This window comes from Hippopotamus amphibius, chromosome 13, assembly GCF_030028045.1.
Source record: "Hippopotamus amphibius kiboko isolate mHipAmp2 chromosome 13, mHipAmp2.hap2, whole genome shotgun sequence".
Lineage (NCBI taxonomy): Eukaryota > Metazoa > Chordata > Mammalia > Artiodactyla > Hippopotamidae > Hippopotamus > Hippopotamus amphibius.
The window spans coordinates 92,695,690-92,708,418 of NC_080198.1; the positions used below are offsets into that span (position 1 = coordinate 92,695,690).

Here is a 12,729-nt window from a genome sequence, read left to right on the forward strand (position 1 = left end):
CCCCAAATCACTATCAAACACCCGTTCACGGCACCAGAGAGAGGAGAGGATGCACTACAGCAGGGCTGACGAATGTTGTCTCTAAAGAGCCAGATGGTTTTCAGCTTTGTTAGCCATACAATCTGTTGCTACCACTCAACCCTGCCACTGGAGCGTGAGAGCAGCCTGAGATATGTACATAGATGCCTGTGACTGTGTTGCAATGAAACTTTATTTGCAAAGACAGGCGGTGGGTCCGATTTGGCCCGTGGGTCATAGTTTGCTGCCCTGTTCTAGCGTGTTCATGTAAGCTCACGAAATCTCTGACTTAATGCTCAGTGCAGAGACTGCCTGGAACGTCCCTCAGAACAGTTCTGCGCCGGAGTACTCTACTAAGAACTTTCCCCAGACAATGTAAGCGCCACTCACTGGGCACGCTCACCCATGTGCAATGAGAGCTTTGAGGAAAGATGGGTGGCAGGTGGGCAAACTAAGTGAGTGAATGGGTGACTGCCCGTCAGTGACGAGCAGCCGAGGACACATGGCAGGGGGACCTGGGAGGCATGCAAAGGCCATCCCGTGAAGAAGACACTTCCTCTTCCTCTACCTCTGTCTCCCAGAGTAACACCATCCAACGCCCTGCTGCTCCAGCTGGATAAGAGCTAGCTAACCTGTCACCCTTCTCCTTCTGGAGCCCCACATCCAGGTGATCCTGTCTCAGAGGATGTCTCTACCTGGGTTTTCTGCATCCCTACCGCCATTCTCCCAAGTCCTTTTCCATCTGGACATCAGCCTGGCTTCCCCATTCTACGGCCTGGCTGTAGACTCCTGTCTGATTCTCTACAGTATCCTACAGGGTTATCTTTCCTGATGGCAAACAGCAGAGCAGTTCTGTGCTCAAAAGCCTTCAGTGGCTCTCAGTTGCTTCTAGATTAAGTCTCCACTTAGTGGAAGAAGGAAAAACTAAGGCAAGAAGATGGGAGAGGAGGAAGGAAGAGAGGCAGGGAGGAAAAGCATTCAAGAGAGCCCGTCCCGCGGCAGCACTGTGCTAGCAGCATCCCTGTATCATCTCACTCTCCCCCCAACACCCACCCCTGCCCCCATGACACACGAAGCACTCACAGTCCTGCCTGGACACTGCACCTGCCTCTCCCAGCCAGGAGTGCCCTTCACCTGCTCTCTTCACCTGATCAATTCCTACTCATTGTTTTAGGATTTGCCTCCAATCCACATTTTCCGATTCAGCCTTCAGGGGCAGGTTCAGGCAAATTCCCTTTCCCCCTGGAGTTGAGAATGTTCTATTCCCATGCCTGGGGCCAGGCCCAGAGTGGAAACCCTGCCAACAGAGTGGATTGATGCAATCTGTTTCTATTTTGGAGTACTGATGTTGATCAGGATTTTATGGTAGTTGTTCGCATGACTCTTCAAAATTAATCCTCGAGTAAGCCCATCAGTACCAAATGCCAAGTGAAGAAACTGGAAGAGAAACAGCACCTCACCATGCCATTTAGTAACCTGATTTCCAGGTTTCCTGCTTACTTTCTGAGGGAGAAAAGCAACCTTCAAATACCTCTCTGTGTAAGTGCTTTCAGTGTTGTCTCATCTATTCCTGTGACACAGCAGCACTGTCATTCCCATGTTATGGCTGAGTAAACTGGACTCAGAGAAGTCAAGCAACTTGTCTTAGGTCACACAGCCAGGAATTGACACTCAATCTTTCACCCTCAATGTTTGCCCCACACCAGGCTGCTGCCAGATCCAAGAGAAACTAAACTGCAGTTGCCCTGCTCTCTCTCTCCAACAATGCAGTAACACTGCAGAGCCACGCACAGCTCTGAATTTTATAAGAGCAGGGAGCACAGAGCATGGGAGGTTTCCTAGACCAGCCCCTGCCTGTTGACTTTTCTGACCTTTTAGAGATGCTTGTGCTGCAAGAATCTGGAGAAGAACAACAAGATCTCCAGCATCAGAAACCCTGGGATGGATTGCACTGTGTTGGTGTTACAGGGAAGACCCAAATCTGACTACATGTTGGATCTGTTTCTTTTACTTTAACCTTTGCTTCCGGTTGCTTTTGTTCACTTAAAGGATGCTGTCTGTACACAATGGCCTGCCTCAGGAAACTCTGCCCCTCTGCCTGAATGTTAAACCAAAGTGCCTTTGTTCAAGGAAGGATCCTGACCCTGTCCACCTGCAAGAAAGAAGAAATTAACACATCCTCTCCCTGAGGCTGGCCATTCCAGGGGATATTTGCAAATCTTACTGTTTTTTTACTTTACTTTCTCATCTCTTCCCACTCTCTGTGCTATAAAAGAAACTGGCATCCAAACCGAGATAAGATGGTTAGTTTTGAGACTTTAGTCTGCTTCTGAATAAAGTCATATTCCTTGCCTCAACACCTCCTGTCCGATTCATTGGCCTGTCGTGTGGAGAGCAGAGCAAGCTTGGACTCGGTCACATTGGTTCACAGTCTCTTGAAAGCATTTTAAGTAAGAAGCTTCTCGATGTACAATATCTGGTGGCTGGTGGTCCAGCCACGGACAAATCTCAGTTCAGTATGGCCTTTCCATCAATGAAATAGACTTTAAGTCATCTTATCTTTGTGGCTTGAGTGGGAGGGAGCTGAAGTCCCTCCTCGAAGGTAGGGCTTGGGAGTGAAACCCCGACTTCACGTCATCATGGACCCAGGTTTTCAAGACAGGCCCTTTGTGCGCTGCAGAACTGAAGCACCACCAATGCTAATGATCTCTCCCTTGTGGGGCAGGGGGATGTCAGCCCCTCAGATCCTCTGCTTCTCACCATGACTATTAGTCATGGCTTTCTTACCCCAAAGCAAAAAATCAACAAGCCCAGTCCTTCCAGCCCTGGTATTAGGTGGAATGCCTGCTAGGCCTTTTTAGTAGAACTGAAAATCAGACTAATTGTATCAAATGTAGGCTTTCTCTTTGCTTGGCTCCCAAGAAAGCCAAAAAGGAGAAAGAGAGACCCAGCTGATGGGGGCTGATGGGAAAGGGAGGCAGCCCAGAGGATCGTAGAGTTTTCAGGTGTCTGAATAATTTGAATAAAAATCGTTAGTGACATGCCTTTTTTTTTTTTTTTTTTTTTTTAATGCCAAGACTAGAATCCTCCCTTTATAAATATCTGCAGGGTAGCGACTGTGATGGCTAGATGCTGGGGTTTGTAATGGAGGATCCATTTCACTCAGTGGGTGCGAAGTTGCTTGATAAATAAACCAGCAATTATAAACCATCCTTTAAAATCAGGAGGGAAACAGAGACATTCACAGTCGTTTCCAGGAATGTGTTCGTTTCGTTTCCTTCTCCTTTTCTATTTTTTTTTAATTTTTCTAATCATGAAATAAGTTAAAGTGAAAATTAAACTAATTTTTAAATTAATTAAATTGAAATTAAACTAAAATTTAAAATAAGTGCTTACAATGATTTGCAGCTTTTGAATTGCTTCCCAATGTTATGCAAAGCAGCTTATGCACTTTGCCAGACAATCCTTTGGAAACCGTGCAGATGGTCTCGCTCCATGTCACATGCTCAGATATGCTCTGCTAATATGTCATTTGAAATATTTCTCTTTAAATACTTTCTATACTTTTCCATACTGAATCATCAAATCAACTTATTTTAAAAATAGATACACCTTTTTATAAGATAGTTATCTAAAAAGACAAACTCCAGCTCAGGATTTTGGGCTGGAGTATCACCAAGTCTCGGTGGAGAGGGTTTGAATGAAGAAAGCTCAGTATCAGCACTGTGACATGCTTTCACATTTCAATAATTATTAACACACCCCGCGTCACTGGCTCCCAGAATGGTATTTAATTTACGGCTCAGAAGACTTGAGCTCATGGTTTCCATATCGTTTGCCTTTTGACCTACTTCAAATAGGGAAACGTTAATATCTCAGAATCTTCCAGTTCAAAGTGGTTCCACTCTGAACCTGCCTCATGACCCCCATCTGAATTTCCTGCCAGCCCAACACAAGTAAGTGACCCATCCAGGGTAGGGAGCGGTAACTGCCACGCTTTTTTTCTTTTAACTATATGTTTCGTGCATCTTATTATTTAATTTTTGCAGAAACATGGTGAGCTATAAAGTTCAGGATTTGTGCTTTTATGAGTTGAATTGTGTCTCCCCAGAAAGATATATTGAGGTCCTAAGCCATGGTACCTGTGAACGTGACCTTAATTGAAAATAAAGATCCTTGCAGATATAATCAGGTTAAGATGAGGTCATTAAGTGGCCCTAATCCAAGATGGCAGGTGTCCTTATGAGAAGAAGAGACAGACACACACAGGCAGAAGGCACGTGGCAACAGAGACAGAGATATAAGTGATGCAGCCGCAAGTCAGTGGGTACCAAGGATCTGTAGCCACCACTAGAAGAGGAAGAGGCAGGAAGGATTCTACCGAGTTTCTATCCACAGGGGACATGGCCCTGCCGACCACTTGGTCTCAGACTTTAGCCTCCAGAACTGCGAGAGAATAAATTTCTGTTGTTTGTGATGCTTTGTCACGGCAGCCCTGGGACACCACCCAGTCCCCTTGCAGCTTGCTCCATTTATGACCACTGTGGTCCACTGGCCACTTCATCTTTTCTCCAGTCCACCAGACCGCCTCTTCTCCACAGTCTCCTCATCTAAGTCAGATTCCAGATTTTAACTTCAGAGCACGGTAACATCCTAACCTCTTCCTTCCTTCCTCACAGTTTTGGGCCATCATGGTCAGGGGATTCCACCAACACACGGCACCATATGAAAACGGAGGGTCATGCTGCAGGCATCTCACACTCCACAAAGTGTTTTTCGAGCATCCTTTGTTTCCCGGAGTCCTCTAACCTCCCCATCTACCCCTCACCCCCGGAAGATGGCTGTGCTGGAGGCATTGAGCATCCTTTATTTCCCAGAGTCCTCTAACCTCCCCATCTACCCCTCACCCCCGGGAGATGGCTGTGCTGGAGGCATTGATATTCCACCTGTAGCCCCTGCTTTAGCCCGTGTGCCCATCCCCCAGCTGCTGTCAGTGTTGGTGATAAATTCCCACTGCGGTTCCCTTCTCTGAAGAACTTTCCGCAGCCAATGGGAGCACCCTGCCTGGCAGGCCACCAATCCGCAGACCTGCCGGTGACTGTCTGACACAGGGGTACCTACATCAGGTCCCCTTGCCTTAAGGTAGAACAGCAGGTGGATAGACAGTAGTGACACCCTCTTTTAATCCCCCGAAGACTTTGTGGTCATTTACTCAGGTAACCATGCCCTGGGGGGAGATAACAATAGACATTGCAAGGGCTGTTGGATACAGGGTCAGGGTTGACACTGATATCCAAGGACCCAAAGTATCATCATGCCACCCCGGCCCCGGCCCACTAGCAAAGGCCATTACAAGAATCATGTAGCCAATTGTACACTTTGGATATATTCAGTTTATTGTATGTCAATTGTATGTCAATAAAAGTTCTTAAAAAAAAAAAAAGAATCATGTAGTCAATATAGTTCTGGCCCAGGTATGTCGCACGGTGGGTGCAGTGAATCAACAGTCCCACCCGTGGTCATTTCCTTGGCCCTGAATGTTTTTAGGAGAGACACACTGAACCACTGGACACTCACATTGTTTTCTTGACCTGCAAAGTGACAATTATTACATAAGAAAGGCCAGCTGGAAGCCCGAGAACTTCTACCCCCTGACAAGACAGAACATGAGAAACGAAATTGCATCTGGGGGAACGGCAGAGGCGAGTGCCACCCTCAGGGTCCTGAAGCATCCAGGAGAGGTGGTCCCTGTCGGGTACCCTAAGAAGTATGGGTCACAGCAGAACTTGGAACCTTAGAAACGCAAAAAACAGGTAGCCCCAATTGCAATTTTGCCCGATGTGGCATCACATCAGGTTAACGCAGACTTTGGTAAATTGAATGCAGCTATCGGTGGGAAAGTAGAGTCCCAGGGAGGACAGGCAGGGGAAGTCACCTCATCAGCCCATCTGGTTCACGTCTGACAATCTTTCATGAAAGACGCATCCCCCTGTCCCCTCCCAAGATGTTTCACAATCACTCCTTTTCCTATTTTTTTCCCTTTTCCATTTAAATGCTCAGGTGTAAAAAATGGAAGCCTGGCTACTTCTGGGGGCAAAGGTTGCAAGGGCTCCAGAGAACCACGGCTGCATTGGTAAGGTCAGTGCTAAAGCTGGTTTCTGCTGTCTGCTGAGGTGCATGTCTGCTGAAAAACGTACCCCATTCCTCTGCCTGGATTTCGGTGGTAGAGCAAGGCAGGAACACAGAGAAACAAAGAGATAAAATTTAGAGCCTTCACCTCTTTTATCTGGCGTCATTTTCTCCCAATTTCAAATTTCAACATTTCATTTTAAAATTCAGGGACTTCCCTGGTTGCACAGTGGATGGAATTCCGGACTCCAATACAGGGGACCCGGGGTTTGATGCTCCGTCAGGGAACGAGATCCCATATGCATGCCACAACTAAGAGTTCTCATGCTGCAACTAAGGAGCCCGTGTGCCACAACTAAGGAGTCCTGGAGTCACAAATAAGACCCAGTGCAACCAAATAAATGTTTTTTTAAATAAAGTAAAAGAAATAAACATTCATTTTGATTTTCTAGGAATCAAGTTAAAAAAGAGTATGGCTTCTTAAAAGAATTGAACGCAAGGACTCAGACAGATATTTGCCTCCCCATTTTCATAGCAATGTTATTCACGATAGCCAAAGGGTAGAAGCAACCCAAGTGTCTACTGATGGATGAACAGATAAGCAAAATGTGGTCTATCCACACAACAGATTATTATTCAGCCTCGAAAAGGAAGGAAACTCTGACACATGCTACAACATGGATGAACATCAAGGACATTATGCTCAGTGAAATAAATCAGTTACGAAAAGACAAAAAAAAAAAAGAGTATGGCTTTATTACATATAAATAAAAATAACAGCATAGACTGAAACCTATGTGGGAGACTTTGCCAAGTGACATCATCAGTTTTCCTTCCTGTTTTGGGAAAGAAGAAATGAGGAAACTGAGGCGGGCGAGTTGGTTCCATCGTCTGTGGCCACAGGGGAAGATCTAGTCCAAGCCCAGCTAGACTCAGACGCCTGCGTCCCTAGGTCCTCAGAAGGAGGGGAGGTCCAGCTACTCGCCTGAGCTCACCTCACGGAGTTTCCAGCATCCCTGCAGGGCACCACTGAGACCCCCATCTGAGCCAGGATCCCACGGCGAGGACAGGGATGAGGTGAGGTTGGAACTCAGATCTGTCCAGTAACACAGCCTGGGGGTCTCCCCTGTGCCTTTCCTCCTCCTTAGATCCTCACGTGTGCTTTGCCCGTGAGGCCCCTGGATGGATTCCCAGGCACACAGCAGTCGACTGAGCTCACCTTGGCCTCTTGCCGGGGGCCTGGGTCTCAGCCCACCCTCCTGCTCTTTTCTCTTAAAATGCAGTCACCCCGCCACCGCAAAGGGCCCATGTGCCGATCACAGCATCCCAGGTTCACCCTCCCTTGCTTGCCTCTCACATGGGCACCCAAGAGGTTGCTCATGTTCTGGGGCATTTAGCAATTTAGCACTGATCCCCAGAGGGAATAGATGTGCAATTCAATGATTATGAAACTTTAATAACTAACTTATTGATTACTCTGTAGATATTATGCCTCATGACAACCTTAGGAGCGGGATGCTATTTTTACCCACATTTTGTAATGAGAAAATGGAGGCCACGAATGGTTGAATGACTCATGCAAAATGCAGTTAGCAGGGAGCCAAATCAGGTAGCAGCCCTAGTTTACTGCATGGCCTCCGAGACAAAGTTCAGGCGGCTAGAAGTGCGGAGCACAGACTCAGGCAGCCTGGGTTTATAGTCCAGCTGTGTGACCTTGGGCAAGTTGCTGTTTTGTAAAGTGGAGACGATAAACATCCTACCTGCTTCGTGGGGTTGCCGTGAGGATGCACTGACACAGACATGTAAAGTCCTTAGAACAGAGCCTAGCACGTGGGCTTAATATATGTTAGTAACTATTTTTCTTTTAAGAATTTTTGTTACTTGAAGCATCATAGGAATTTGGGTAAGAATCTTAACTAAGGTCAGAATTCTGGAGGTCAAATTGACTAGTTCACCCCAACTTCCGGCAGATCTCTTTTTCTGCAATGCCTATGTTTTCTCTTACTCTAGAAAGGACGAAGGAAAGAATACAAGAGGGAAGGAACAGCAATAGTGATGGGAAAGAAGGATCTTCAGTTCCACCTCTGATTTCTCATCATGAAGGGTGTGGTCTAGTGGACAAATATACTGACTCAGGGGTCTGGCAGAACTGGAATTTGAACCTCAGTGTGACCTTGACCAAGTTACTTAATCTTACAACGTTTAGTTTATTCATCTGTAAAAGGGGTTAAATAGTACCAGCTTTGCTGGACTGATAGGAAATTAACGACTTATATAAAACATTACCCAAGGGATGGAGACTCAGTTGGCCTTCAGCTCTGCCAGCACAGCAGCCAGTGTTCTCATATATGTCCCCTCGTGGGCCAGTGTGAGAATTTGTCCTAGATAACGAGTGCACTTAATCTGAGAAAGTTTGTGCCAGAAGGTTCCCCTGGCCACATCCCCACCTCTGGTGGGGTTGATCCCCAGACCGGCATCCCCATCACCTGCTGAAATGTCATTGCCATGAGAGCCGGGGCAACTCTACCCCAAACACCTAGAGCCATGCTTCACACACGACAGCCTCCACTTAGTGAGTGAATCACCAGCTCTCTGGGTGCAGCCCATGTAACAGGCATGTTGGTTTCATCAGCGAGCCTCTGGGAATCAGCGTCAGTGGAATCTTCCCCAAAACTTGCTCGGACTTCGCGTTTCTACGTCTGTGATTTGGTCGTTATATCCTTTGCCATTGCTCCATTGCCTTCTTGGTGATTTTCAGAAGTCCCTTCGCATCCTAGATTTAATTCCATGTCAGTTTCAGACATTACAAATACTTTCTTCCGATCTGCCATCCATGAATTTGCCCTGTGTGTCCTTTCGTTCAAAACACATCCTCTGTTTTGACGTAATCAAATTTATCAGATCACTGAATGGATTTCAGCTCCTCTGAGTGAGTTTCAGCTTATCAGGACACCTCTTATCAGAGAAGCCCTTGGAATGGAACAAAACATTCCACACGGGGTCTGAGCGAGTCTGTGGACTGATTCTAAAATCTAAATGCAGAACCTCCTTGCCATTGATCCATGCTATACACCGACTTGTTAGTTTCCACCCACAATTCCAGACGTTGAGATTATGTTGAATTTGGATCCTGAAACTGCACAGCATTTTTGCCACCCCAAAACAATTAATAATGATACGTGCTGTGTCTTGGTGAGCAACTTTGCTAGGTCGAGGTAACGATAGGCATATTCCATTCAGTACCTTGTAGAGATTGTACAACGTATGATGACATATCCCTTATTCGCTCTGTGACCTTGAGCAAGTAATTCAGCTTCTGTAGGCTCCTCCTTAGTGTGGCAACAATAGCAGCACCTCAGTCATCAGGCTGTTGTGAGGAGCTAATGAGTTAATACACGGAAAGCTGTTAGAATAGCGCCTTCCGTGGTAAAAGCTTGGTGTAAGCGTTTGTCAGTGTTAAAATTGCATTACCTCTACCGTTTAAGAGATATTGAAATGGAGTCTCAAGCAGTTTAAATAACTTGTCCCAATTGCACTGCTTGTGATAGCAGAGTCAGGGCTGTGTGCTCGTCCCTTGGATCCCACAGCTTGTACCACGTCCATGATGAGATGTCCAGGTGAGATGAAATCTGCTTCTCTAGCTGTCCTACGGTGGGCTTTGTCTTTGGCATCTAAGGGCGTAGAGAATCAAGATGACCTCTAATCCCTATGACAGGCATTCGAGTGTTTGAAGAGAGTGCTATGAACCCCTGACCCAAAGGACCTCTTCGCCCAGCAAACTAGCCCCTTTCTTTAAAGAGGACTTGTGGCCAAAAAGTTTTTCCTAACCCAGACCCATTCTCCTCCTGCCTCACCATCAATCACAGTCAGTGGTGCAGACAGACCCACAGCAGCTCAGGCCAAAAGTTGAACCCTCCTTGGTCCCTTGTTATCACTCTCACCTGACACCTGATCTATCCTATGGGCTCTACTGAGAACATGGACCCCACAGCTGCCTGTTTTCATCACTCTGCCCTTGCCAGCCATCACCACCTCTGGCCCGCATCCCTGCAGTATCTCCCCAACAGCTCTCCATGCCTCACCCTTCCTCCCCTGCAATCCAGTTGCACTTAACAATATGATTGATCATTTTAAATGTCAATCAGAGCATGCTGTCACTCTTCCTAAAAGCCTCCAGTGGTTTCCCATTTTCCTCAGAATTAAACCCAAACCATTTGGCCTATAATAGTCCAATGATTCAACCCCTGTGTTTGTCTTCGACCTCATCTTCCTCCGCTCTTCCCATTTCTACCTAGCTCCAGCAGCAGGGCTGGCTTCTCCCAATTCCTTGAACCTGCCTCAGGGCCTTTGCACTTGCTTTCTCTTCTGCCTGAAACTTGGCCCCAGATTGGAACTTCCTTCTCAACACTAGGTCTTCAGATGTCACCTTTTCAGAGAAGCTTTCTGTGATCATGCCATTGGAAACTGTGGCACTAGGCTCACAATTCTCCATCCCTGGACCACACTATGTTTTCTTTATCACTTCTTGTTACTGGTATGTATGACTACTTTTTTATATCTGTCTTCCTCTCTAGGACGTACACTGCCTATGAAAAAAGAGAACACCTCTCATTTACCCCAGGTATACTTAGCACAGTACCGAGCCCAGCTTGGGAACTGGTGGGAGGCACAAGCATCCTCTGCCCATCAGGTATATCCACTTGTAAATCCCCAGAGTCTGTGACTATGTTAGGTCACATGGCACAGGGGAATTAAGATTGCAGATGGAATTAAGTTTGCTAATAAATTGACCTTAAAATAAGAAGATTATCTTGGATTATCTGGGTGGTCCCGATGTAATCACAGAGGTCCTTAAAAGCGGAAAAGGGAAGCAGAAGAGAGAGAGTCAGAAAGATGTGACATGAGATGGACTTGACCCACCATTGCTGGCTTTGAAGATGAGGAAGGGGCCATGAGCCAAGGAGTACAGGTGCCCTCTAGAAGCTGGAAAAGGCAAGGAATGGATTCTCCCCTAGAGCCACCAGAGAGGCACACAGCCCTGCCGACATCCTGATTTTAGCCCCAAGACATCGGTGTACGACTTCTGACCTCCAGAACTTGAAGATAATAAGTTGGTGGTTAAGCCACTGAGTTCACGGTAATTTGTTACAAAAGCCACAGGAAATAGTGAACTCATAGCTATGTGCTGAATGAATTAATGAAGAAATGAATGAATGAACAGCATCTAAAGTCCCTCTAATGACTGGTGCCTGTAATTTTCTCTGGGTCTGTTTTAGGATCGGGTGCCCAAGATTGACCCAACTTCACCAACGCTGTCTGATGGAGCAGAGCAGCTCCCGCCGTCCCTTCTGTGTCCTCCTCTGTTCATATACTCAGGGGACTCATGCATTTAATTAAAATTTGCTTCATGGCACTTGCCTCGTGTGGAACTGGCTGTAAATTACACTGCTTAATTGGATATTCACATGCCCCCAACTATGTGTCAGCCAACCTGCTTCTATGCTTCAGTCACGTGAATGTTTCCCTAAGGTCAATATACATTCATCTCAACGCAGCCCTACCTTTCTGCTTTTCTTTGGGTTTTAATGTCATCATGGAAATATCCTCTGGGATGTAAGGCATGCAAGAGAGTAGAATATCTGGAGTTTTTAAAGGACACAACCTTTTTCAATGATGTTACTTTGTCATCCCGCTGGATTCACACGCCCATCCTCAATGCTTTAACATCCCCATTTTATAGATGAGGAAACCGAAATGCCGTTTACTTGTTTAGCACCTCATTCGCTCTTCCCGCTTATTCATGAACTCTCCAATCAGCCCTTGTTGAGGGTTGACTGCATCTGGCACTACATTCAGAACACCACACACAACTGCTGCCACCTGGACGTATCCCAAGTTCTGAGACGTTAACACATGAAGTCACGCACGTCCTTCAGTCAGTACAGAAGATCATTCTTGTCAGAGAAAAGACCAGAAATCTGGCATCCTAGCTCTCGCCTCTGAGCCCCCCTCCCCCGCCCCCCTGAAAGTTTATCAGATTCCAATATTTAGAACAGCAACAACAGCTATAGCCCCAAAACACAAGACAGCTACTCACCACCTCTGGTCTCACGCTAAGACCTGGTGCCAGAACTCCCGGAGCAAGACCTTCTGAGTTCCTGGCCCCTTAGGAACATAATTCAAGTCGCACATCATGCCCGGGAAGTTCCCATTGGTTGGCCTCTCCGTCGTACCTCCCAGGTAGAGCTGGCCTTTTCAGAATTTCCTTGATGTGCTATAGGCTTTTCAGTAATATTTACTCCAGCCTGTTTTTCCAGTCTGTCAATCAGATTCCCATTGCCTCATTTCAGGCTCCTTCCTGATTTGAGTGCAGTCCTCCTCCTTCCATTGGGTGAAAAGTTAATTTCCTTAATGACTAAGTATTTTGCCATCCTGACCCAGGGTTTCTCAACCTTGGCGCTGTGTGCATTTTAGGCTGGAGAATTCTGTGCATTGCAGGATGTTTAGCAACATTCCTGGCCCTCTGCCCACTTGATGCCGATAGCAATCTAGCACCATTGTCTCCAATCCCTCACCCCACCG

The 12,729-nt window shown here is 46.6% G+C and overlaps 1 protein-coding gene across 1 annotated transcript in view; it reads right to left on the reverse strand.

Moving 5' to 3' along the window:
- Positions 1 to 12,417, reverse strand: part of SLC2A9 (solute carrier family 2 member 9) — a 265,853-nt gene extending 253,436 nt beyond the window's left edge. Inside the window, exon 1 of the mRNA XM_057706684.1 lies at positions 12,245 to 12,417. The gene's annotated coding sequence lies outside the window, so the exon portion shown is untranslated. The remainder of the gene's footprint in view (positions 1 to 12,244) is intronic.
- Positions 12,418 to 12,729: the final 312 nt, after the last annotated feature.